We start from the raw sequence: 26748 nt of genomic DNA, 5'->3' as shown, positions 1-26748 counted from the left end.
AGCGGAGGATTACCGCATGAGCTAGTCAAGAATCTCAAGGAGCTTCGTTTGGAGATATTTCCAAGAGGTTTTGTGGCAACAATGGAGGTTCAGTCTACATTATTGGGAAAGATTTGAGAAGCTCAGAAGGATGATAAGGAAATCGCTGGGATAAAGGAGAAAAAGAGTAGAGGAAAAGCCCAGGGTTTCCATGAGGATGAGCACGAGACCTTATGGTTCGAGGATCGTATTTATGTACCCAATAATGATGAGATCAGGAAGTTAATACTTCAGGAAGCTCATGACTCGCCATACTCAATTCACCCCAGAAACACCAAGATGTATTTGGATTTGAAGTAGCGTTTCTTGTGGACGGGTATTGTCGGGGATATACCCCGCGGCATAACCCGCTGGATGTATGACCCAACTAGAGTGTGGCGACTCACTGGTGACCCGTCCGGAGTTTGTCGAGTCAACAGTGACCCGCCTGATCTTGGCGACTCATTAGTAACCCGGTGGGCGGGTCAGACGGACGACAAGGCCCAAGGCCCAGAAGGCGGGCTCACCTTTATGGTGGGCCGGCTTAAGAGAAAAGGCATAAGGAATATTCTCCTACATAGGAAGCAAGACTAGGACTCCAGTTGTAATAGATTAATCCTAATCCTACTAGGACTAGTCATGTAACCCGCTCCTTCAACATATATAAGGAGGGGCAGGGCACCCCAAGAGATACAGAAAATAATAGCTGAGGCTAGACACAACTAAAGGGGAGCCGGCTTATGCGGCGGCTCCCTCATGAGCATAATGAGACCTAGCCACAAACAACATGTAGGGCTATTACCGGATGATGTTTCCCGGGGCCCAAAGCTGTCTAAATCCTTGTCTTGTGTGTTGATCTGCATTGCGTCTCTCGATTCCGACCAACCCCTTCAAGCTACTGCATAGATGCGTTGGCCTCACGACTAAGTCCTCACACAAGGACATCTGCCGTGACAATTCCACGACAGTTGGCGCCCACCCTGGGGCTCGCGCACGGTGGTGTTTAGTTGTTGGAGGGATCTTTCTCAGGGATCAAGAAGTTCACAATTTTTTCTATGAAGAAGAGCCGGTTTGAAAAAGATTTACATCAGAAGTTAGGGTTGCATGGCGCGACGTGTGCTTGTGATCCGACAATCTGCCGCCAGATCAAATTTTGGAGCACGTTCCTGAGGCGAAGGAGTTTTTCCGCTGCAGATCATATCTGTACGTACGACTTATGGTCTAATCGGAGGCAGCAGTACCAATCCGTCAAGACCTGCCAACTAGTCAAAACGGCGTGTTCAGGAGTGTCTTCTCAATGAACGACAGAAAATAATAATTTGAGCGAAGAGGAGCAAGTGAACCGTGAGAGGATCGATGGATTTTGAAACGCGCGAGCCATTGGAGGCGACTCGGGGCGACGCGGGCGGCGATCCCGTCCCCCCCGGCGGTGCTGTCGCGGCGACGGCGTGGGTGCTGGTGCGGTGGGGTCCCTGTGGCACCCCGGCGTCCCCTGCCCCGGCACGCTCCCCTGGGGCGGGTCGTGCAGCCTGCGGTGGCCGGTTCTGGGCTCTGGCGAAGGATACGTCCGACGAGGAGGATGAGCTTTCCTCACCGCGACTGGCTCCTCCCCCGTCAGGGGCGACGTTGGGTGATTTTTATGCTGGCGGTGACTCATGGCGGGGCTGGTCGGGGTGACCGGCGCCGCCGTTTTGCGCTGGGTGGTGGCGGTTCACGGGCGACGGTGGTGCGCTGCTGGCGGCCAGAGGCGCAAGCGGACGTGGACGCGCAGGTGTCTCGTCTGGCGACTCCGCTATCTCCCCGGCGTTCTGGGCCCGCGGTGGCCCCGGTGACGCCCGAGGAGTGGCCTGCCCTCCCTTCCCTCCCCTCGACGGCGTCGGTGGCGGCGGCGGCGGAGCGGGTGGCGGAGGTGGCTGACGCGCTAGGGTTGGCGCCGACCGCCCCTTCCTTGGGCCTGCTGGGGGCCTCTGGGCCTGGGCTGGCCCAGCTCTGTCCTCTGGTCGACGGGCCGCCTGTTGTGGGGCCCTCGACGTCTGCGGGGGGACATTCGGTTCCTGGTGCTGGACCTGGCCCTGCCAGCCCACGCGGTCGGCCTGCCCTGGGAGGGGCCCGGCGGCCCGCCTGCCAGCGCTATATATGGCTGCGCCGGGGCCTCCGCGACCCCTCGCTAGGGTTTCCGGCTCGTTCTAGTGAGGTGCGGCACCACCGTCTCCCCATCAGATCTCTCGTTCCCCTCCCTCCTCCTCCCCTACTCACTCTGTCCTTTGCCGAGGCGACGGCCATGGGCGACCGGCGCGCAGACAAGCCCCCGATGGAGCCTCCGCTCTCCGAGGAGGAATGGCGGCGCGAGAAGGCCCTACGGGCGCAGGCGAAGCGTGGTCAGCGGGCCAAGGCGGCTGGGCGTGCGGACGGCGGCGGTGGCTTTGAGCATGGTCAAGACGGCGGTGTTGGTCGTGGTTACGGTGGCTACTAGGGACATGACTCAGGATCTGGTTACCACGGGCGCGAGGGGGATTGGGGTCCTCCTCCACCCTGGTGGGGTCAGCAAGAGAAGAAGCAGAAGCGCAAGCATGGCGTGCGGCGCCGCGAGCTGGAGCGCAAGCAAGAGCACCCCCTTTGCGGCGGAGGTCATGGGGACCCGCTGGCAAAAAAGCCACGGGCTTCGGCTGCACCGCTTGCGGTGGTCGCGCCCGTTGCGCCGCGGGGCTCTGCGGACGCTCCCATTCCAGTAGAAGAGGAGGGCGGGGAATGCTTCAAGTGCGGCCGGACCGGGCATTTTCAGGCCAAATGCACCTCCCCCCCTTTTGTGTGATCTGCAAACAGGAGGGACACGCCTCGGCTTATTTCCCTTCTCGGGGCAAGCAGTCGCACCTCCAGATCATGGGCAGCGCCATTCCAGGCGAAGGATTTTTCTGCATGGAGTTCGAAGAAGAAGAGATGGCGGAGGGTGACGACCTTATAACCGCCAATGGTGCCATTCTGTCAGCGGAGCCGGGGAGGCTTTCGCTGCGTACGCTCAAGCAGGAGCTGAAGCACATGGTGGCTAGAGACTGGGACTGGCAGATAGCGCAAGTTGGCGACAATGACTTTGCGGTGGTCTTCCCCTCTGCAGATCTATTGGATATGGCCAAGACAAGTGGCAAGCTTTTCCTCTCCATCAACGACATTACGGTGCTGGTTCGTGACTCGATTCAGGAGACGATAGTGCCCCTCTCCATGCCGGAGGTGTGGCTCCGTCTTCATGGCATACCCAAGAAATATCGTTGTGTCGAGCGCCTGATGGAGGGGCTCAAGATGCTGGGCAGACCTATCGTGGTGGACGAGCTTTCCCTCATCCGGGTGGGACTGGTGAGGATGAAGTTTGGGTGCAGAGCCCCTGACAATATGAATGGTTTTGTGCAAGTTTGGTTTAATCAAGAGGGTTACGACATTCGGGTCGAGGTGGAGCGACTCCCAAAGAGCCCTGGCGACGGGCCGGCGGCGCCTGGCCCTAACATCCCACCCTCCCACCCGGGCGACAAGAGTGTTGGACCGCCTGGTCCGGGGACCGGAGGGTCAGCTCGGCTGCAGCAGCAAGATCCAGGGACCCAGGGCAGGCAACACACTAGTAACAAGGACCGCGCTACGGATGTGGACATGGCTGGTCGTGAGGATGAACCTGAGGATAGCATGCCAGACACGTCAATTGACACGGAGACTTGGGACCAATTGGGTATCAAAGAACTTGCGCTCGAAGAAGGAAAGGAGAACGCGGAGCCTGGGACGCTGGCGATTTCAGACACGGCTGGGAGCAGTCCGCCTCCGTCCCGCACTCTGGTGGGGGCTTTCAATATGGTGGGCTCGGCGTCGCTCCCTGTGGCTGGCCGCTCTGATGTTGTCGGTCGCGTCGTTGCGGCTGCCGCCCCAGCCTCCCCCAGTTTGCTCGGCTCGGACTCGGGCGTGGTGCTCAATGAGCCTTCCATTCGCACCCCCGGTGTCGAGCCGTCGCAGTTCGGGAGGTTCTGGGCGTGCCCCCAAGAAGACGGCCGGACAGAAGCCTCCTGTCAAGCAAGCTGCGCTGGCGCTCCCTTCGCCGGTGGCGCCGGCGTGCGTGGATCTTCAGGCTGTGCTGGGTTCCGCGGGCACGGCAACCAAGGCACGGCGCTCTCGGGCATCTCCGGCCCCTCAGCGGGCCCCAAGTGCTCGGGCCAAGGCGGCGCTGGGTGATCTGTCTTCCTTGGAGAGTGCTCAGCTTCGCCTGGCGGACAAGAACTTGGAGATCTCAGGTAACCCACCCCCCTCCTTTAAGATTCTGAGCGCGTTTACAGATCCTCAACTAGTTTCTATCCTAGACGACTGTGGTTTCGATTTAGGTACGGACCGTGGGGAGCTTGTGACCCTTATCCGTGCTCGTGAGGAGGCCCAAGCGGCATTGGCAGAGGCCCCTGCTGCGGCCAAGGCCAGGGAGGCCGATTCCATGGCGCTGGCGGTCTCCTTTAACCCAGAGGCTTCGGGTATTCCCACCTCGCTTGTCCTGTCAGAGGGGGCTGCCGCAACCAGGGAGGTTGACGCAACACCGTCGACGAGTCGCACCCAGGCTAAGAAACGAGTGGCAAAACCGGTGACCTCAAGAGGGGTTCACCTTCGCAACCATATCATCTGACGCGTTACATCTTTTGGAACATTAGGGGTTGCGGGCACTCGGGTCTTCGCACGCAACTTAGGGAGTATATCGCGCGCGAAAGGATTGACGTGGTGGCTCTTCAAGAAACGATCAAAGCGGACTTTTCGTATCACGATCTTGCGGCCTATGATCCTCTCCACCGCTTCGTGTGGGGCTGGGTCCCTTCCATTGGCCATTCGGGCGGTCTTCTTCTGGGTTGCAATTCTGATGTATGTGATGTTGTTACCTGGGACGTGGGATCGTTTTACATTTCTATCACGATTAAGCATAGAGTCTCTCTCGCTTCTTGGGCGATCGTTTGTGTTTACGGTCCGGCCGATCACTCGCACGCGGCTGATTTCCTGGGTGAAATCCAAGTCTTGGCCGGGGCCAAGCAAGCTGCTAACATTCCCATTGTTCTTGGGGGTGATTTTAACATTATCCGATCGGACGCGGACAAAAATAATCGCAACATTGGCTGGCCTATGGTCTTCCTTTTTAACAATGCCATTGCGGCTTGCGCTTTACGGGAAATTGCTAGGACAGGGGCTAGATACACATGGACTAACAAACAACTCAACCCGGTTCGGAGCGTCCTGGACCGTGTTTTGGTTACGGCTGACTGGGAGATGATCTTTCCCATGTGCACGCTGGTTGCTGAAACACGCATTGGCTCTGACCATGTCCCATTGATCCTGGCCTCTGGGGAGGATAGGATTAAGCGTAGCCCACGTTTCTACTTCGAAACAGGGTGGTTCGAGGTAGAGGGGTTCATTCCTCTGCTCCTCGCGCGTTGGGAACAAGCTAGGGCTGCGGCTGGGCGCTCCAGAGGCTCTCTTGACATTTGGGTGTCGGCGGCAGGGACCCTGCGTGGTTTCCTTCGAGGGTGGGGCGCAAATCACGGTAGTGACGCTAAACGAGCTAGGGAAGCTCTTATCGAGGAAATCAAGGCCCTTGACGCCCAAGCTGACTCTAGATCCTTTTCGGAAGCAGAGTGGGCTAACCGTTATGCCCTCGAGAATCAAGTGCTGGCCATCCTCAGGGAAGAGGAGGAATATTGGCGCCGGAGGGGTGGCGTCAAGTGGATTACCAAGGGGGACGCTAATACGGGCTATTTTCATGCATTCGCCAACGACCACAAGAGGAAATGTTCGATCCTGAGATTGCAATCGGACCAGGGGGTTCTGGTCAGTCAAGCCGAAATTTCGTGGCACATCTACGATTTCTTCCTTAACCTGTTGGGAACAGCGGACGAAAAGCCCCTTCATCTCCGTGCGGACTTTTGGGAGGAAGAATCACGTGTGTCGCAAGTCGAGAATGATGGCCTGGCCTTATCCTTCTCCACGGGGGAGATCGATGACGCGCTTGGCTCGATGAAGATCGATACCGCACCAGGGCCGGACGGCTGGCCGGTGTCTTTCTTCCGGCGGTTTTGGCCGGCGCTCAAGGACATTTTCTACGATATTATCAACGGGTTTGCGCTAGGCACAGTAGACATCTCGCGCCTCAACTTCGGCGTCATTAGCCTCATCCCTAAAGTTAAGGGGGCGGACTCGATCAAGCAATACCGCCCCATCACCCTTATTAACGTGCCTTTCAAATTATGCTCCAAGGCTTACACTACGAGACTTGCCCCGGTTGCACAGCGTGTGATCGACCGTAACCAGTCGGGTTTTCTCATAGGGCGTAACATCCTAGAAGGTCCAGTTGTTTTGCAAGAGATCGTTCACGAGCTTAAGCGCATGCGTCAGCCGACCGTGCTCTTCAAGCTCGACTTCGAGAAAGCCTACGACCGAGTGAACTGGGAGTTCATTCGTGAGGTGCTGACTCGGAAGGGATTCGAGTCGGGTTTCATCCATCACATCATGCAACTTGGGTCGGGGGGACAGACTGCGATTGCTATCAACGGAGAAGTGGGGAACTTCTTCCGCAACAAAAGAGGTCTTAGACAAGGAGATCCCTCCTCGCCTTTGATTTCAACTTTGTTGCTAATTCCCTCTCGGCCATGGTGAACAAGGCCAAGAACGCCGGCCATATTCGAGGTGTGGTGCCTCACCTTTGTCCAGGAGGGATCACCCACTTACAATATGCGGACGACACTCTGCTGCTCTTTGAGCCCGATGAACATAGCATAGCCTCGATTAAGCTCATTCTCCTTGCTTTCGAGATCATTTCCGGCTTGAAGATTAACTTTTTGAAGAGTGGGGTGATTGCCATTGGGATGGACAATCCCCACGCCTCCCACATTGCCAACCTACTTAATTGTAAACTAGGGAGTTTTCCAATTAAGTACCTAGGGCTTCCCATTTCGGACAAACACATCTCGATTCTCGAATGGGAACCCTTATACGGTAAGGTGGCGAACCGGGTCAGCCCCTGGCACGGCAGGTTTCTATCGCCCGCAGCAAGGCTGATCCTGACAAACTCTAGTTTGTCCTCCCTGCCCTTGTTTACTATGGGCATGTTCCTGTTGGCTGATGGAGTTCACGCCAAGCTTGACACCCCTAGGTCTAAGTTCCTTTGGGAAGGGACTGGGACAAAAAAGAAATACCACCTGATCAAGTGGGCGGCGCTTTGCCGCCCCAAGAAATTCGGTGGCCTAGGGAACCTCAACTCCAAACTCATGAATGTAGCGCTCCTTGTCAAGTGGATTTGGAAACTTTCCCAGAACGAACAGGGGCTTTGGGCCGATATTCTTCGCGCCAAATATTTCCCCGATGGGAATTTTCTCACCTCAAAGGCGAAGGGATCGCCTTTCTGGAACGGAATTCAGGCTGTTAAGCCTGCCTTCTCGTTAGGGGCCAAGTTCTGCGTTAAGAATGGGTACTCCACGAGATTTTGGCTCGACTACTGGCTTGGGTCGGAACCTCTTTGGCGGAGTCACTTTGCCATTTACCAACTAGTCACTAACGTAGAAATTTTGGTGGCCGGCGCGCTCAGAACTAACCCTCCACCCATATCTCTCAAAAGACCACTCCTCGCCCATGAACGGTCAAGTTGGGATGGGCTCCTAACTGCCTTACAGGGTGTCTCTCACTGCCCTGAGGCCGACACGGTCTCCTGGTCCCTCTCGAGTTCCGGAAAGTTCACGGTCCAATCGCTTTACAATAAGCTGACTGAGGGACCGACTCTTGACATAGCTAGGGGGCTATGGAAAGCGTCTATTCCTCTGAAGGTCAAAGTCTTTCTTTGGCAATTATTTCATGACCGCCTCCCCTCTTCTAACAACATTGCCATTAGACACGGCCCTTCGGATGGGTCTTGCGCGTTATGTGGAGCGCATGAAGATGCAAACCACATCTTCTTCCAATGTCACGTAGCTCGTTTTGCTTGGAGTGCCGTCCGTGAGGCATTTGCATAAAACTGGAATCCCCATACGGTTTCGGACCTACGTGGAATCCTTCTCGCCCATAGAGGTAGCTTCGGGCGCGTGCTGTGGCGATGCGTAGGGGCGCTGTGCTGGTCATTGTGGACCACCCGTAATAAGATGACTATCGAACACAAGTTCCCTGCTCATCCTACTGACATTATTTTCAAATGTCATTTGTTTCTCCAGACTTGGACACCGTTGGGGAAACGGCGTGATGCAGATCGGATGATGGAGGCCATGGAGCGGATCCGCACGATTCAGCTCGAAGCACGACACTAAGATTCTGCTCGTGGCGCTTTTGGACTGGCTGCTTGGACTCTTTGTTGCTGGCTTTCTTATCAGGCTGAGGCCGGTTGCATGTTCCGTACTTTGGGCTACGGCCCCTTTTATTCTGTTGTTTCTCTACGTTAAACTTGTTGGATGCTGCTTGTGGTGGGTTTTATTAATTTAAAGCCGCCGTTCTAAAAAAACGGCGTGTTCAATATTTAAGGCCCAGAGGAAATTAGGGTTGCATCAATGCAACTATCATAACTCGCCAAGATCGAGAGAAGATTTTTTTCGCCGAAGCCAAGCTACTACGGCAGTCAACCGAAGCTATCAGCAGTTTCTGCGGTAGGGTCAGTGGCTGGGTCCGATTGCTACTCTATCGACAAGAAGCAGTCCAATCTACCAGAATATTGCTACTCCACATAGAGAAATCCCAAGCTTTCACTAGTACGTAATGAAGATTAGTATTGTTGAGTACTACTAGATCTGTTTTATTCTCTCATACAATTGCCTGACACACACACGGATTGAGGAAGATAGAAATATGGAAAGCAAGAGCTATCAAGGAAGCCGGATTTGCCACCTCAGTGGCCGTGTCGCCCCTACCATTGCGGCCACGTTTTTCTTGTGTATATGAACGAAGCAAGCTCAGCAGCGGCTCGAGAGTACCACGCATATCCACGAAAATTGGTTGGCGTGGACAAGCGCGCACGCTCCTGGTATCGCCAACCATCGAGTTGTTTTGGGGATGTGCGCCGTAAGTACTTTAGGTAGGTCTTGTTGCGTATATGTACGGCATACGAGTTGGTCTCCGTCTGGTCCTCACGGCGTGGTTGCTGGAAGCTTGTGACCGTCACATGGTGGAAGTAGTGCGTGTGCGGTCCAGCGAGGTCATTTATTATCCTAGCTTACCCCGCAACCCATCTGCTCATTCGATCATCAAAATCCAGTGAAAGAACCCTTGCTACAGCTCATGGCGAACGCCAACCAAGCTCCAGATTCGGTGGCCCTGCTTGTAGTCCCGTGCCTGGATTGCGGCAGGTTAGTGATGACGTTCGTGTCAGTTCGCTGGCGAGCGGTTCTACAACTACAAGTGTCACAATCACAAAGTAAGTGGATCTTGAGTCAATGAGTGTTTGCTCTTTTTTTTGTGGATTCGATATCTTAGTCGTATTCTTCAATCCGTGGCAGCCGGGGAGAGGTGGATGTGATTTCTACATGTGGCAGGAAGCCTACGCGGAACACCTGGCTATGCTTGGACGGCGGCACCTCCGGTAGCGCAAATCAATCAAGGTCAGCAGGAAATCGCAGCACCAAATCAAGGTTGTCAGATGCAGGCGGCGGATGCATGGTGGGGTGGGGGCGTGGGGCAGCAGAACGGTGCACCGGAAGCCTCGCATTTGGCATCGGCGGCAAGCGAAGCTACAGGATCTTCCCTCGCTGTGGCGGCTGTTGCTCAGCATCAGGCAACCATCGCCCTCGACGCTGCATCCATCAATTTGGTGGTGTCTGTTGGCAAGTAGCAGCACACATAGATAACACTTTGATGGCCAATTCTGGAAGATATCATAAAAAAGAAGATGAAAAATTAATAGGAAATAAGAGACGAAAATCAATCTGATCACCAATAGTAGAACATGTCATCAGCAGCACACACAAATAACATGAGATCTTAATTACCCAGTAATGCACGGAGGTTAGTTTTAAGCAACACATAGCCACATAAGTCAAAGGTTTTGGACAGATACAAGAGGAAATATTGTCACAATTTCTAAGTTGACAATACATAATTTATTTCACACAGCTGGATACTGAGCACTCATCATACAAGGGAAAAACAGTGGAAATTCAGTGATAAACCAGATTAATCTAAGTCAAAGGTTTTAGACATATACAAGAGGAAACATTGTCACAATTCCTAAGCTGACAATACATAATTTATTTCACACCACTAGGTTGTGAGCAATCATCATACAAGGGAAAAACGGTGGAAGTTCAGTGATACACCGGATTAATCACATTTCCACAGGTCGTTCATGTGTAGCTTTCTGAGGAACATGTAAACAATCTTTGGATTGTTGCAGACTTGCAGGTGTTCTTGCGATGCCCTCCCACTCCGCATATTGAGCATTTGGCTTTTTTTCCTTTTCTTTTGAGGGAGCTCACCCCGCTGTGGACATGTTGTGCTCTTGTGCCCTGGTTCGCGACATATATACTGCAGCATCTAGATGTGCCAGAAACTTACTTTTTTTGCTCTTTGCACCGAGATCATCATATGGAGGCTTGTCTCTGCTGCTGGTTGGTCGACCGGCCTTCCGTTTGCGTTCTGGAGCTGCTAAACCAATGAAATTTCCAACTGCGCTACCTCCAGCGTCACTCCCGCATACTTTTTGTGGTTCACGAACACACTCAATTCTGTACCTTTTGGCTTGTTGAACTCAATTTTGTGTTCTAAACCCAGACCGTCATGCTCAGAAGCTAAAGGGATCAGTTTATACATTGCTGATCTAAGAAGCTCCATTGCATAATCATATGCAATTTGGTTTGCATCACCAAGTTTTACAACCTCCAAAGCATGAGTATACAGATTTGAATGTCCGAATGTAATGGAGTTAACCGATATATGGTCTTCTGTGCGTGTGCCAACTGCATGGAAGTATATCTATTGCATCTTTCGTCCACCTCTAGAGGATGTGCTTTGATGGTATTTTCTCTATACCCAAGAAATCAAGAACCTACAATACAGAATATAACTGATCACCATGTATGGTTTAGAAAATGATGCTGACAGCTAACGCTAAGCATGGCAATCCAGAACAGGTTCAGGAGACACATCTAATACTGGGAAAAAAGTGTGTATTTAATACTAATAGATTGCAGTAGAAGAAAGAAATTATTGTCATCCGAAACAAAGCCAAAAATAATAATCTTAATCAACATTAAAACAACAGATGAACTAACCAGCAAAGAGGCTATTGTCCAAATTGCACTCGGTCCAACTGAAGTTTACATGTTGAAAATGGGCCAAGAAATTAGCCCGTTAGTTCAATTTTCAAGTTCTGAAGATAAAAGCTGCCCATACTGCAAGTGACTGGAATACGCAATCGTATCACCAGTACGCTAAGAATATTGAAAATACATCATCGAGTAACAAAACGGAAAGAAATCACAGCAGAAATGAAGCAGCGGGTTGTGTTCATTGTGAGTAAAGAAACTGGACTGATAAGAAGCTTTGGCCACAGACCCGACCAAACTCAACTGAACTAGATCATGTGTTTGTTGTATCCAAACAGAAGGCCTCAGAGACACAACGTGTGCGACTTATCACTTCATTAGAGTGAGTACAGCTCACAGTTCACTGGCGAATCCATGATGAAAAGATTACGGTTGGCTCGTGCACGTTGGGAAATAATTAAGCATTCAGAATGAATTAACTCAATCTGCATAGGGATGCTTATTTTTTCAGAACAAGGTACTGCAGATGAATGAACAACACAAAAGACTGATCATAATTTCCGAGATCTAAATCGTTCAGATAAGCCTTTAGCGCAGTAGATACCTAGTTAAGCATGGCCAAGATGAACACTCCAGTTTCAACATGATTCAATCTCTTTTACCTTTTAGTCCAACCGGGGGCTTGAGGGTCATCCTTTCCAGCTGACTGTTGCGAATCCGTCGCAGAGAAGCTTAATGCTTCACAGCCGTTGTTGATGGCCAATTGCAGGATTAGCGGCACATCGCCCACATCTCCCATGCTGGATTCAGCCGCTGACTGTGTGAGATTAGCCTCTGGCTCACCATCGGGAGCGAAGACGCCGCGTCCAAGATCCGCCAAGGGGAACGTGCAAGAACACTCGGACACACCTAAGTTGGCTGCCGCAAAAGAGTCAGAATCACTAGTTCGTCTTCTGCACTAGGGATCATACCTGTCCACCGGATCTGCTAGGAACTCGAATCCATCGCCGCCCTCCTCCGCGGTCGCCATAACCTCTCGGCTTTCTGGAGCGCGCCACAAATCACTCAATTGATAGTTTTTTTTACTCTTCTCGGGGAAACATGTGGTGGATGCGCGTTGTCATATTTTCTTTTTTCGTTTATGCCCATCCTGTACTGCGCGCTTATGTTATGTACTAACAGCACACTTCGTTGCCCCGCCGTTACCCCGCGTACACTTGCCTCAGGCCATACGTATATTTCCGTAGATGTGTATTAATGCCCGAACAGGCCCACCACAGCCGAACTGCTCCATTGGTCCATGTAGAGAGAGCAAACGAGCTCGTCCTCTCTATCGCCGTTCTCGCATATCCACCACTACTGCTTAGAGAGACACCACTGTTAAAATCCGTCTGCTGCATCAAATCGCCATCACTACAAAGTCGCCGCCGTGCTCTCCTCTGCTGGGCCCTATTAAGTCACCTCCATCTGCTCCGGACCGGTTACGGCTCCACCCACGCCTCCGTGAGCTAACCCGCTGGATCCACTTTCGCCGGTCCATACTTGTTCCTGAGTCGCTCGGTGCCTCGCGCCTATGCTACCGTCTCATCCTTGCGGAGAGCCGCCGTGCCACTGCGGCCTTGAGCCGCCTCTACACTGTTTTCTGCTACACGCGCGGCCTTTAGAGCCGCCGCCCCGTGGCCATCTTCGCTAAACCGCCGCGCTGCTCCCTTGAGCCGCCTTTCTACCTCCATTGCGGATCAGCCGCCCCCTGCTCCGTTGACTCGCCGTGGCTCGCCACGGCCGAGCCGCCGACCACGAGTCACCCTACCTCTATCACGGGGCTCTGACCCTGCTGTTCTTCTACTGTTGAGTTGTTGACTTGCTTCAACTGTCACCAGAGTTATTCACTTCTTATCTCCAGAGATATTTATGGGTATGGACGCCACTAGAGAACAAAAGACCAAGGAGTTTGATTGAGTAAAAAAGACGAAGAATGGTTCGATCTTCATGTCGAAGCTTGGCTTGCTTGGTTTGTAGCCATCTGAGAATATTCACTACAAAGGGGTTGTTATACCGCGAATATGGAGCATACGCCAACATCATTTTTTGCAATGATGTGAACGTACAATACAAGCTTCCACATTTATACTGCTGGGGTGCTGTTTGCACATATGAAAATTCAGTCAAATTGGAACCTAGTCTGCCATCAAAAAGGAGGGACCAGCCACGGATGCGTCACTTTGAGCCGCTCCTACTTGGGGCTGTATTGAGTCGCCAAGTTGTTTATCCATTATTAGCATCTGGTTTATTCGATAAAAATACCAGGTGTTATTTTTTCTATCTATTTTTAAATACATATTAATTTATCCAAGAACAATTGCTCTAGTCCATGATGTTCTCTATGCAGGACAATTATCCACTGCAAAGAAAGATTGTTTTGTCACGGATATAAAGCTCGCGCCAATATTATCAAGCGCCAACATCTAACCATGCCGCATTGTTTAATAAATGTGTGTGCAAGCCGCCGCCTCGCTGGCTCAGTCTGCAACAACAACACCGCAGCCGGCTCACCCGTTTGTGTCGGCTTACAACGCCACGACCGACTCATCTGCCTGTGCCGCTTTTGTTGTTGTGGTCGTCTTTACCGTTCGTCTCTCGTGGTCTGGTCTACATCAACACACCGGGTCGCACCTGTATGCACAAATTGCTTAACGAGCACGCGCAAGTCGCCGCTCCTGTTGCCCGGTCTATCTCAACAATTCTGAAGCAAGCCATAATATGTTATCAGCCTCCGCCTGTACCGGATGACTCAATAGACAAGCGCACAAGTCGCCATCACTGCAGTTTGATTAACTTCAACAGCCAGCTGGGATGAACCGCTGGCCAGATTACTGACACAAATCATATGGGGTCATTTATAACCCGCCATGGTCGACCTCAAGTTTCCGTGGATTCATATCACGTTATCAACGCCAACAATATATAATGAGTGTTGCGAAGATCATTAACTGGCCACCTTGCTTCCAGCTTCAACATATGACAGTGTTCCGCTGTTCAAGCTATATGCCGGTTCATATCACGGTTAATTATGGAGAGTCTCAAGCCAACTCCTCCAGTCATCTTAAGACTCGGGGGCTACAATGATATGACTCAGTAAAATGACTGACAGTTTAAAGCAAGTCAAGAACTCCGGGTTAGTAGAGGGAAGATAACCCGATCCCGGGGGCTGCTGTTATATTGATAAAAATTTCAAGGCCGTCAGCAAAATTCTGGCTCGCAATGATGCTTCTGGTTTACAATCCGGTTCAAGGGAAATCTCGTTTCCCACAAAGCACTGAAGCTCTCAATATCCGGTTCAAAATCCGGCTCAAGGATAATCTGTCTCCCATAAAGCTCTGAAATATCCGGTTCACAATCCGGCTCAAGGATAATCTGTCTCCCACAAAGTTTTGAAGCTTTCAAATCCGGTTTAAAGTTCCGGTTCAAAAAGAATTAATCTCTCGTAAGTTCGAGTTCTCAGAAAAATTAAAGGTTGCCAAAGAGAACTTGCTGCCATGATGCGCGGTTCAAACATGGGTATCCTGCCTTATGGGCTTATCTTATTATGGTTACATGGGGGCTTCCTGCTCATTGAGTGAAGCTATAATTACCCTTTGATCCGGCTTATACGCCATGCTTACAAAACACTTGGGGGTTTGCTGCCCAGGTTAAAAGGGACCAAAGAGAGTCTTTTGCAAAAGCACAACTCAAACATAGGCGCCCATTGAGCACAGCTCAAAAGTATTGCTTGGGGGCTCTTTTGTTCTAGAGAACAAAGAGTTTTTATAACCCTTGTAATAGGCTTAAAAGCCAGGCTTGGAAGCCAGGTGTATTCACCTAAGACCCCCGGTTATCCTGCCTTTTTAAGTAAGCCACTCCGTCCAGGTAATCCGAGAATGACCCGCCGAACGTTTGACAAGTCAATCTTATGCAGACACTGAACTTGTCAAAGTTAAAATGACGATTGGTTATGTGAACTCCATCTTATAAGGTTTGTATATAGGTTTAACCCGGTGGCTATGCGGCCCGTGAAAGCACTCGATTTTCGGCCTGGCAGCCCATGAAAAGCCTCGTTTTTTCGTTTGTTTTTATTCGACAGGTTTTTTTAGTTTTATCTAATGAGGCTTATAATGCTTTATGATTACAATTCACCGGTGTTTATTAACCCGGCCTAGTTTTTGACTATAAGTCGACCAGTATATGATAAGAAAATATCCGGTGTTTATTAACCCGGCCTGGCTTTGGACTATAAGTCGCCAACACATCATGATGTTAAATTCGTTAGAAACATTGTGCTCTAAGGTTTCGGATATTACCCCTTCTGGTTTACGATATTATAATCCAGCCATATATAATAATGGAGAAAGAACATTGCGTGTTCAAATTTTTGGGTTATCACACTTACTTCACAGGTATGATAAGCCGGCGGTGTGAGCAAATATCACAGGTATGATATTTTGTTCTGATTATATACAGTTATGATTAAACTGGCCCTGGCTTTTGATGTTAAGTCGCCAGGGTATATGTTGTTTAAAACTCTATCCATGATTTGCGGAGCTATGACTTACATAAATGATTAAGCTCAAGCCCATCATCAAAAGGGTTATCAATTATTGATTTTCATAGAGGCTACAAGCTGCCGGGTTACAAACATCCCGGATTTTTATAATGGTTATTAATAACCAATATTATGATTGAGGTTTTCAAAGTCGCTTCAGCGCAATGGCTATTATTTTATCAATGGATATAATTTATTCTACAACGGAAGGAATATTCCCGAGTCGCTGCAGGCTTACGACTCGACACTTGGGGGCTACATCATTCAAGTTGAGATTACATCAAATATGCAAGTCTCATGTTGTTGCAAGTATGCACCATGACACTTGGGGGCTAATGCAAAGTCAATTTTTGCTCACCTTATTGAAGACCCGACCCATCACATTGTAATGAGACGGCCCTTGGGGGCTACCAATTGCTCCTGTCAAAAATTCAAGGTACACAAATCTTAAATCCATTATATTGAAAGGTCTACTACTCAGTTGGAAGAGTACAAAGCTCTTAACCTTATGGACGTGGGTTCGAGCCCCATGGATAGGATTACATCGTATGATATTATTGTCAATGAAGTATATATAAAGTCCCAGCTCAATATTATCGTACTAAGCTGGCCCTTGGGGGCTAGACATTGCTTCTCAAGTCTACATCTACAAAGTCCCTGCTCATTATTGCATAATGACCCGGCCCTTGGGGGCTACACTGGTTGAAGTTTTTGTGAGCATAAGACTATTACAAGTCCCAGGTTGATGCAATCATGACAACCCGACACTTGGGGGCTACATATGTGGAATATTCAGTTTTGACTAGTGATTGAGATGAATAACCTGGATTTCTTCAAGGTTGCAACATTTATATTGAAGCAAGTCTTAAGATGTTACTATGCTTCCTTCTTAAGACTTGGGGGCTACAGGTAATATGCATATAAAGAAGGAATATCTTAAAATTCTAAGTTTTGAGCAAACCAAGACGATCAATTGTGTGACCCGGCATTGGCAACAATCATGACCCAGAATTATCAATTTTTTATGACCCGACGATTTTCAGAAATCACAACTCGGCAAGTTCTACATTTTCAAAGCCGACTGGATATCAGTTGAATATTTCAAAACCAATATTTTTGTCAAGTAAGAGCATTGAAAGCGAACTCAAATGGATTATGAAGCTGGTCTATTGACCCGGATTTTCTAGAAGGAGGAAATGACAAGGACTTAAGGATGATCAGGTGCCGACTTACAAAATATTTAACCCGAAGCACAACCTGTAAAATTTGCTCCTTGTTTATATTGTAGATCAGTTTAACATGGATAAATCCAAATTAAACTGGGGGCTAATGTCGGGGATATACCCCGCGGCGTAACCCGCCGGATGTATGACCCGGCGAGAGTGTGGCGACTCACTTGTGACCCGCCCGGAGTTTGGTGACTCAAGAGTGACTCGCCTGATCTTGGCGACTCATTAGTAACCCGGCGGGAAAGTTAGACGGATGACAAGGCCCAACGCCCAGAAGGCCGGCTCACCTTTATGGTGGGCCGGCTTAAGAGAAAAGGCGTAAGGAATATTCTCCTACATAGGAAGCAAGACTAGGACTCCAGTTGTAATAGATTAATCCTAATCCTACTAGGACTAGTCATGTAACCCGCCCCTTCAACATATATAAGGAGGGGCAGGACACCCCAAGAGAGACAGAAAATAATGGTTGAGGCTAGACACAACTGAAGGGGAGCCGGCTTATGCGGCGACTCCCTCATGAGCATAATGAGACCTAGCCACAAACATCATGTAGGGCTATTATCGGATGATGTTTCCCAGGGCCCGAAGCTGTCTAAATCCTTGTCTTGTGTGTTGATCCGCATCGCGTCTCTCGATTATGACCAACCCCTTCAAGCTACCGCATAGATGCGTTGGCCTCACGACTAAGTCCTCACACTAGGACATCTGCCGTGACAATTCCACGACAGGTATGAAGAAGGATATTGCCGATATATAGCAGTGTGTGATGTATGTCAGAGAGTGAAGGCAGAATATCAGAAAACAACAGGATTACTGCAGCCTATGCCGATACCCGAATGGAAGTGGGACAAGCTTGGCATGGATTTCATCACCGGATTGCCCAGGACCCGATCGGGATATGATTCAATCTGGGTAGTAGTTGATCGTTTGACAAAGGTAGCTCACTTTATCCCCGTGAAAACCACCTATACAAGCGCAAAGTTAGCCAAAATATATATGACCAGGATCGTATGTCTTCATGGAGTTCCGAGGACCATCATATTAGATAGAGGGACACAATTTACCTTGAAGTTTTGGAATCAGCTGCACCAGACTTTGGGTACCAGGATAGAGTTCAGTACAACCTTTCATTCGCAGATAGATGGACAGACAGAGAGAGTCAATCAGATTCTGGAGGACATGTTGAGAGCTTGTGCGCTAGATTATGGATCTAGTTGGGATGATAATTTGCCTGACGCCGAGTTCTCATACAACAACAGTTGTCAGGCTAGTTTGAAGATGGCTCCTTTCAAAGCTTTGTATGGAAGAAGATGCCGGACACCGTTAATGTGGGATGAAGTTGGAGACCACCAGTTGTTTGGACCGGATTTGATCAAAGAGTCCGAAGAGAAGGTTAAGTTGATTCGAGACAGACTGAAGGTAGCTCAGTCCAGGCAGAAGAGTTATGCAGATACTAAGCGCAAGAAGATAGTCTATGAGATTGGAGACCGAGCATATCTTCGTGTGTCACCTCTGTGAGGAGTTAAACGTTTTGGAGCTATGGGAAAGTTAGCCCTGAGATTTGTAGGACTGTACCAAGTTTTGGAACGTATGGGAGATGTTGCCTATAAGTTGGAATTTGCCGAAGGATTGTCAGGAGTTAATGATGTGTTTCACGTTTCTAGTTGAAGAAGGATCATGCTGAGATGGCCGATAATCCAATAAGAGATACAGTGCCCCTGGAAGCAATTCAGTTGGATAGTGATCTGACCTATGAGGAGAAACTTGTCAAGATTCTCGAGTTTGCCAGCCGGGTTACACGCAGCAAGGTTATCAAGTTTTGCAAAGTTCACTGGAGCCACCATACCGAAGATGAACCCACCTGGGAACGAGAGGAAGATCTATGGAGACCACCCACACCTATTTTCTAGCCAACCCGAATCTCAAGGGTGAGATTCATCTTAAGGGGGGTAGGTTTGTAACATCCCAATTTTCAATTTGGATGTCATACCTAGGTCATCATATGCATATCATATTTTATTTGCATTTTGGTTTGATCCTAGAAATCTTAAGCAACTCAAGGACCCAAGGAGAGAGTTGGAGGCTACGTTTATTTTCATATTGAGTTTTCTCAAATTTGAAAATAAGATCATTTTGGTTTTAATATTTTTCTCACCGAAATGTTTCCAATATTAAAAATAAAAGAGAGGGGATAAAAGGACTTCTCCAAAATAAAAGAAATATTGGAGGAAAAATGTTAAAATCAAATAAATATTTTATTTGGATTTTATTCAAGGTTTTATTTGAATTAGAAAAAAATAAGTATTTTTTAAAATTGCATTTTAGGCCAGAAAAATGTTCACTTTGTTCTAAATATTTTATTTAGACGGTGAAAATTATTTTTGGCATTTTTAGAATTTTTTTTATATTTATTTAGGATTTTCTTCGGCGGAATTTATTTTATTAAAAAAACGCGAACCGACCTAGGAGCCGGCTCGGGCCGGGACTCCCAGGCGCCCTGCCGTCGCCAGCCTTTATAAGGCGAGGCCCGAGGCCGCCCGCCCCAACCCACCGCCAGCCCAAGCCACGCCCCGCGAAACCCTAGCCGCCGCCACCTCGCGTCGCCGCCGCCCCACGCCGTGCCATTGCCGGAACCCTACCCCGCCGCTGCCGGCCGGTTTTTTCCGGGTTTTCATCGGTTTTTTCTGGTAAACCTTAGATTTACTCTGTTTTTTATAGATCGGTTTTTCTCGGTTTTTCTTCGGTTAGATCTATTCTGCGAACGTTCGTTCGTTTAGTTCTTATAACGAACAAATTCGTTCGTTTGTCTCTATTAGCAGACGTTCGTCCGATAGATTTTTCTTTTTCTGTTTTATTTTTGCCAGGGACCTATCCGCGATTGTTTTTATCGTAGATTAGCCCCTGATCTTCAAACCCTCGCAACTTTTTAACCGTTCATCCAAATCTAGTGAAACCAACGCCAAAATCTTCGTCTCGAACCCCTCTTTCCAGTGAAGCAACTTGAACATGATTTTTACAATTTAAAATTTGGTTGGAAGCAGATTTGAATTCGAACTTCTTTCGATCGTAGTTTGAGTTTCGTAGCTCTGATTTGAGTGTTTCTTTTTGCTAATCAAAGCTCTTCAGTTGAACTTTTAATTTGGACTTTCTCATCTAAGTTTTACCCTTGGACCTATTGCTTGATTGCTTATTTATGCTATTGTTTGTTTGCGATAGAGTGAGTGCGAAGCGTGCTACTACGAGTCTCTAGGGTTTGTAGATCGTCAGCAAGGCAAGTAACACTTTGATCATACCCCTTTATTACCTAGTTTTTATGCATTACCTTCAACCCTCAAACATTGCATGAGTAGGATTGATAAAATGTGGGCATTGGGATGTAGATGATGAGGTAGAACCTATTGTCCTTTATATCAAACCCTGGGAGTTACTTCTACATTATGCTTATACTGCTATGCTATGCTCGTAGACGTGGTTTGGTTTGAGTGATCCATGACAGTTGTGAGTGTTATTATGAACTAAGGGTTTATTTAAGGTGGCTACTTTAACACACATCTGGGTGGATTGTTTGTGGGCACCTGGGGCAATCCAGTGCTGTCCAAGGAGATCCCGGGGAATCCGTGTGATCATCCTATAGTCCGCCACCCAGGCTCAAAGGGATCATATTGTATTTCATGCTGGAAACTTCCATGTGCAGCCACAAGCCATTATGGGCTCTGGCATAGTTGAGTAGGTTGTGTGACCTCTTTCAGTGGTAAACTAGCAGATGTAGGGGATGTAGGTGGTACAGTTTACCCGTCGAAATGGCTAATGCTTCTGAAAGACTGTGTCTCAGTCATCCGTTTCTCAAACACCATGTAGTGCGAGAAAATCCAACGGAGGAGATCACGTATTGTGGGGAAAAGTGCGCACACCTCTGCAGAGTGTATAAACTAATCATGATTAGCCGTGTCCCCGGTTATGGACATCTTGAGTATCTGGTGCTTGAATTATTATGTTGATCTGATCACTATATTTAATTTACTTGTTGGGTTAATGATTACTTTAATTGGGATTGAGATGGGGTTTACCATTCTCAATGTTTATCAACTACCATGATAGTTAAATAAAATATATTCTTTGTTGTAGGGAAAATTTGGCTTTTCACAAGAACATAATAACCATAGAGCCTCCACCAGCCAAATATGCATATAGTTGTAGCTGTTACATGTTCATAGCTCTATAGTGTTATTTTTCTAGCATATTCCAGGGAAACATATAGTGTTAGTACAGGGAAACATAATCCTCAGAACATAACAAAACTTGTCAGCTCATGGGGAAGCTATTATAACTCCAGCCCCCGAGCCTTCCAATTGCCTATAACCACCAAAATGGATTGTCCAATATGTATTGTCTGGCTACTCTTTGGGAACTTGAAGTTCAGTCCAGTCATTGATGAAATCCCTTAATGCCTGAGATTTGATGGTTGTTCGAGGCACATATTTCAGATGACGTGGTCCAAGCTCAATCGCCCACTTAGCAACCTAGGTAGTGTCCTCCCTGTTTTGGATGATATCTCCTAGAGGGTCGGAACTAACCACAGTGATAGGATGTTACTGAAAGTAATGCTTCAACTTGCGACTAGCCATAAAAACACCAAACACAAGTTTTTGCCAATGTGGATATCTCTGTTTGGACTCTGTCAAAACTTTGTGGATGTAATAAACTGGCCATTGTGGGATCCCTTCCCGCCTTCATTTTGGGACGAGGACCAAGGCCACTATAAATAGGACTTAGCCACCACCATAGCGGGCGACAGATCATTCAGATCATCCTCACACCCACCAGCTCATCGAGCACAAGAACACCTCTCCTCCCGAGGCTGATCTCCATTGTATTAGTTCATCCTCAGCCCCTCGAGGCCAATCCACCACAAAACAGGTGTCGGCGTTCTGGGAACGGGAGTCCCCAGACTTGCCTGGCTGCGGTCCATGACGTGGCTCCGTCCGCGGCCCCGTACGGCCCATGTTCACCAGCAAACACTCAAGACCCTCACGAGGGGCCGAGCCTCGCGAGGTGGACAATGCAATACCTCCTTGGGGGCAGCCCCACCAGGCTGGCTCGCGAGGGGCGGAGAGGTCAATGCAAGGGGCACCTCACGAGGTTCCTGTGACGCAAGCCTTGACGACCAAGGCCAGGCGGGCGCCAGCGCGCAGTGTCCTTGTTTCCTCTTTGGTGCTAAAGAGGCAAGCGCAGGCGAGGAGTCCCGAGGCAGCAGGCAAAGGTTTCCCTATCGGTGCAACGAGACCAAGACCAGCAGGACGGCAGGACGGAGGTCACCGTGGAGAAGCGAAGATGGCTGGCATAATCCTCGGCGTGGGGATGAGGGGCATGCTCATCACAGATGGTACCAAGCGCCTGGCTGGCCTTCATCCTGAGGTCCCAAAGCATGGGAGCATGCTCGCACAGTAGCGTCTACCGGCGAAGTACCACCTCCCTGCTTTGCTGCGCGAAGGACTCGACGCTGACAACCCGCCATTGAAGAGAGAGCAGGTCGGCATGGGCAGAGGCGAGCTTGGCCTGCATCGAGATCAGGGCGGCTGTGGCGGCTTTGTCGCGATGTTCTGCCTCAGCCAGCCCTGACCTGAGGGCAGCGGTCCTGCACACACCTTCGGCTTCCACGAGCTTCAGCTTTAGGTCATACCTGCCAGCAAGATTCGCACGAGCCTCGGCCACCCTGCGGTCGACCTCCTCCTGGTCCCTGGCCTCACGCGCGCCGACATCATCCTTTGCTTGGGGGACTTGGCGCTCCCTCATCTCTAACCGCTCACGCTCAAGGCTGTGCTCCGTGCCCTCCAGTAACAGTGCTTCCTCGCGCCTCAAGATATCCTCCTCGTCGGATGTAGCGCCCTTCATCGACGCCAGGGCAACTCTGCGCGCCTCCACCTACTGCTCCAGGGAGGCGTTCAAGGCCTAGAGCTCCCGCCTGCGCTCCTCGGCGGCCGCGCGATGATTGTCCACCTCCCTGGCCTCCTCCTAGGCCCGGGCGCTGGCCTCTCGCGAGGTTGGCAGGGATGCCTCGGCCTTCGCATTGGCGTGCCCGTGCTGGAGGCGCCTGAGGTTGATAGCCACCTTCAGTTGATGCCACTCCTCCACCAGCCGGAGGCCTTCGGCTTCAAGGCGAGCGTCCACGTCCGCGAGTTCTCCATCGAGCCGGCTCATCGTGCCCATTGCCTCCTGAAAGAGCTCATGGCAGATGACACTCCGCTCGTGCACAAACTTAAGCGTGCAACCAGGTCTGTCCTCCGAAGCGGGGGTAGCCGACGGGATCCGAAGCAGCTCACCCCCTTTCGGCAGGGAGCTAGGGGCTGGCGCCTCCCGGGACGCCGGCCGGGCTTCGGCAGGGGCACGGATGGGTTGAGGCCCATTGCTCGAAGAAGAAGCCAGGATCGAGGTCATCCAGCCGCCATCCACAACTAGAGGAGGATCCCTTGGCACACTTGCCGCAGCCTAGGCGAGCCCACGAAGGAGAGACGGCAAAGGTGCAGGCTCCAGGTGCCAGGCTAGCATGTTTGCCTCTCTCGACGACCTCGCGCTGGGTGCGGCATGCTGGCTTGGGGCGCTCAAGGCCAGCGGGGAATTCAAGGCAAGAGAAGGTTGCTTCTCGAGAGACTTCGCCGCCTTAGCAGAAGGGACCCTAAGGAGCCACAGTTAGGAGGACAAGCGGAACTCGAGAAATTAGAAAGACAAGGTACTCACTCGTCTATGGAGATATACTTCCACTGCTTCAATGGCTGGAAGGCATCACTGCTGCAGCTTGGAGACCCTTTCCTCTTGCGGAGCGCATCAACGTCCAGACAGAGCCTGCCGAAGCCTTGGACACGGCCACCAGTGCAGGGTGCGGCTGGTGGGGCACCTGAGGAGACGACCTTGGGAGTGCTGGGCTGAGGGGATCCCACTGGCTCCGCCTCATGATGACCAGCTGAGACCTTGGAGGCTTCGGCCTCAGGAGCAGCGGATTGCGTCTCCCCTCAGCTGTCACCCCAGGGCAAGAGTCGCGGGCTCCCGGGGGTGGCACCTCGGGAGCCTCGAGCGGTGCCGACGCCTCAGCACCCACGCCTCCGTCCTCCAGCGGAGCTCGCCCCCTGCATCCACTCTTGGGGTAAGTTTGGCGCTGGCGGCAGGGAGGGGAACCACGGAGACAGGGTTCTCGCGAGGCCCTTCAAGGCTGACTGGATGCAGGCCCCATTCATCGAAGGGGGCATCTACCCCACGAACTCCACCCTGTTCGAGCAGCAGTACAAAAGACAACCCTCCTGTGGCATATCGGCTGGTTACGGGTCTCCCGTCACGACCTCGAGCATCGTTCTTCGTGCCTCGAGCTGAAGCCCCGATTCCTATAGCCTCATGCGATCCTGGCCGCCGGACAGGGCCCACATCGGCCGGGAATGGCGCTGGAGTGGGGCGACGCGGCGTCGGAGGAACTCCTTCATCACCATGGGCGCAGTCACGTCGAGATCTTTCAGCCTCTTCAACCAGAGCCAGACGAAGGCAAGGCCGGGGTCCGCGAGCTTCTCGTGGCCCTAGCCGGAGCTGGGAACGGCGGGCGCCAAAGGGAGCGAGAGCAGGGGGCTGAGCACACCGACGTCCATGAAGACCCACCGTGTCCAAAACCCGCTCGCAGATGGTGGGAGCTCAAAGTCAATCCCCGAGTCTGCCATCACAGCCATGACCTGGAAGCTCAGGCATCCCGAGCATTGTCGAGGATCGGCCAGGTGCAGCGAGAAGAAATGGCGCAGTAGAGCCACCGAAGGAGCAATGCCCACCATGGCCTCGCAGACGAAGGCGAAAACGGCAAGAAGGGAAACGGATTGGGGATCTAGGTGCAGCATATGGATCTGATAGTGGGAAAGCACGACGTTGAAGAAGGTGGAAAAGGGGGGAACCGGGCCAACCCACAGGGCGTCAATGAAGAATTGGACCTCGGTTGCTGTCCTATCAACATAGGCGTGGGATGCAGGCCAGGCCACCGTCTTCCCCCATTCATTGAAGCCAGTGGCGAGCGCAAGGCGGACCTTGTCCATGGCTTCCTGGTTGAGCACCAACGATCGACCAACGGCGGGTTCAATGCTCAAAGGTGGCTCAGCTGAAGACTGGGACTTCTTCTTCCCCTTCTCCATTCGGCTCGGCGCCATGACGACGGGGAGGGCCGAGCTCAGGTCAAGTTGGGAGAGGAATTTATTGTTTTGGAAGGCGGAATAATTGGAGAAGTGCGTCGCCAGCAATGAGGGAATAACTGTGTAAGTCACGGTGGCCGCCAAGCTAGGCGGATATCAAGGTTGCATGGGGAAGCAGGGCCGCCCACGTCCCGTCAATCGCCACGCGTCAACTGAGGCCGCAGGCTGTTGGGGCCCGTGGTGCTCTGCACTTTCCCCTTGGCTTCTCCTCGAAGCCAAGTCCGAGCGTGCGTTGGGCCCGGGGGCTACTGTTGGCGTTCTAGGAATGGGGATTCCCAGACTTGCTTGCCTGCGGCCCATGACGTGGCTCCGTCAGTGGCCCCGTACGGCCCATCTTCACTAGCAAACACTCAAGACCCTCGCGAGGGGCCGAGCCTCACGAGGCAGACGATGCAAGACCTCCTCAGGGGCGGCCCCACCAGGCTGGCTTGCGAGGGGCGAAGAGATCAAGGCAAGGGGCACCTCGCGAGGTTCCTGTGACGCAAGCCATGACGACCAAGGCCAAGCGGGCACTAGGTGGGCGCCAGCGCATAGTGTCCTCGTTTTCTCTTTGGTGCTAAAGAGGCAAGCGCAAGCGAGGAGTCCCGAGGCAGCAGGCAAAAGTTTCCATATCGGCGCAATGAGACCAAGACCAACAAGACGGCAGGACGGAGGTCACCATGGAGCCCAGGACGGCATCACCACCAGAGCCTTTTGCAGGCGAAGACTATCTTTTGTCAGGATAGCTTGTACTAGCTGTCCTCCTTCAAATTGGCCATTGTGGGATCCCTTCCCGCCTAATATTCCGAAAGAGGACCCGGGCCTCTATATATAGGGCTAGCTTCCACCATAGGGAGGGATCTCATCTTGGACCGGATCCATTCAACCAAGGCCACCACACAAACTCACCAAGCACAAGAGCACCTCTCCTCAGGAGGCCATTCTTGCCTTGTAACTATTCATCCTCAGCCCAAGAGGCAATCCCCCACACCACATTGGAGTAGGGTATTACACCACATCGGTGGCCCGAACCAGTATAAATCTCGTGTCCCTTTGTTCTGCGAGTTCGATGCGCTGAGCCTTGAGATCGCGGTGAGGGCGTGAGCTACAGGCAGGAGAGATCTTCGTGCACACCCGAGTGTTCGAACCTCAAGGGTTTTGCCAGAACCCGAAATCCGACAGCAGGAGTAGGGTTTTACACCGCAAGATGGCCCGAACCTGGGTAAACTGCTGTGTCTCTTGTCCGTCGGGTTCGTCGAGCTAGGTCGTGGGATTAGCGAGCAGGCAGGTTGGGGAGGACGAGTTCTTCGCATGCACCCCAGTGGTTGAACCTCTCAAGGGTCTGCGAAAACCTGAAGTATTCATTTCCAAGGTTTCTGTATTCATTTCCGCTTCTGCAAAAATATATGAAAACAAATGTGGTAGCACTCAATTCCGTCTGTTTCTGCTCCGTTTTCACCCCTAATCGCATCTTTAAGCAGTTTGCCCGCGTAGTG

General features: G+C 51.0%; 1 long non-coding RNA gene across 1 annotated transcript; it reads right to left on the bottom strand.

Annotated features, from left to right (window-relative positions):
* Window positions 1-10144: 10144 nt before the first annotated feature.
* LOC125521400 lies at window positions 10145-13369 on the bottom strand. Its single transcript, XR_007289234.1, has 2 exons — window positions 11915-13369; window positions 10145-11032 (listed from the first exon to the last, which is right to left on the bottom strand). It is a non-coding gene; the product is annotated as an uncharacterized LOC125521400 (long non-coding RNA).
* Window positions 13370-26748: the final 13379 nt, after the last annotated feature.

This window comes from Triticum urartu, chromosome 7, assembly GCF_003073215.2.
Source record: "Triticum urartu cultivar G1812 chromosome 7, Tu2.1, whole genome shotgun sequence".
NCBI lineage: Eukaryota > Viridiplantae > Streptophyta > Magnoliopsida > Poales > Poaceae > Triticum > Triticum urartu.
Note: the sequence above shows the minus strand (reverse complement) of the source record. Positions and strands in the feature narration are given on the sequence as shown.